The sequence below is a fragment of the Empidonax traillii genome, unplaced genomic scaffold (assembly GCF_003031625.1).
Source record: "Empidonax traillii isolate 1590-97213 ecotype Southwest subspecies unplaced genomic scaffold, ASM303162v1 scaffold250:size724861, whole genome shotgun sequence".
Lineage (NCBI taxonomy): Eukaryota > Metazoa > Chordata > Aves > Passeriformes > Tyrannidae > Empidonax > Empidonax traillii.
The window spans coordinates 213,903-215,225 of NW_020955443.1; positions in this window are offsets into that span (position 1 = coordinate 213,903).

The window sequence follows — 1,323 nt, forward strand, 5'->3', positions numbered from 1 at the left end:
TGCTGTAGGTGGTGGTGCTGGGAGTCCTTGCGAGCCGGCGGGGCAGAGCGGAGCGGCGGCCTCTCCTTCCCAGGTACCTCCGTAAAGCACAGAAACTTAACTGCAGAATAGTACCACTCGCTCTGGTGTACATAGTCTTCTCCTTTTCCAAATGTAAGATAATATAACATAGTGATGCATTCATAATAGTGCAGAAATATTACTTGAATGCAGTTTTCAGTATTTCACACACCAGTAAGTAGAACATGCATTCGTCCTACCGTTATTTACTGGTTAATAGTTTTCAAAGAAAAGGTGGGGGGCAAATCCCGCCCCCCTGCCCCAACCCGCTTGCTACAATGCATGAAGAGGAAAGCGCGTGCACGCACTCTCAAACACATCGCACTGCCACCACGGCACTGGTGTTGCACTTTTTTTGGATGTGCCTCATTCTGCCAAATGCCTGAGAGACCCTGGGTGCATCCGGTAACCACAGCTCCACTCCACCTCCCCCTCCTTCCTAAGCCAGCACAGACTCCGACCGGCTGAACTGAGCCCCTTTGTACCATAGTGTGAAGTTAAGATCAAACCTAAATATCTCCTGCGCTGTTCCGTAGCCACGTGTAACCTGCAGTCCTGGGCCAGACTCCGCATGTGCGTTGGACTTTCTCTTTGATGCCTTTTGGTTGTTTGTTTTTTTTTTTTTTTCCATTGTCGTTTGTTTTTATTTTATTTTTAAGGGTTATTTTGTTGTTGTTGTTGTTATTTTTAGTTTTGGCTTTTGCTGAATGGTGTCGTTGAGGCGTAATGGAGGCTGCAGTTCCTATGGCAACGCATTTGCACATTAATGTGCGCACCAAATCTCACCACTTCAGAGAAGCAACGTGTGACAGATAATAGCATTTTGGGGAGTGCCGGGGTGGGGGGGGAGGCGGGAAGTGTACTTATTATCTTAACCAGCTGCTTGTTTGATAAATGTAGATGGCCTCACTGCAGCCTTCCATCAAAGGTAATTAACTGCTTTAATGATGTCAGATTTGTGAATTGTACAATGCAAAAAGCAATGCAAAGCAGATTCGGCATGTGTCTGTACCCAGTATGTATGTACAGTGCCTGCCAACTAAAGAATAACCAAGACTACAGCTTCTTCTAGCCTGAGATATCAACTTTTATAACTTATTTAAACAAATAGCAACCTTGCATGAATTATGTCTTGGGGGAAAAAGAAGATCGGTAGGTTCTAATTTTTAAAGCGTGGTATCAGAGGAATTACAGTAAACCATTTCTGGCTGCACTTAATTTGGGGTGGGTAGAGGGGTTTGGCTCAGCTAATACATTTAAAGG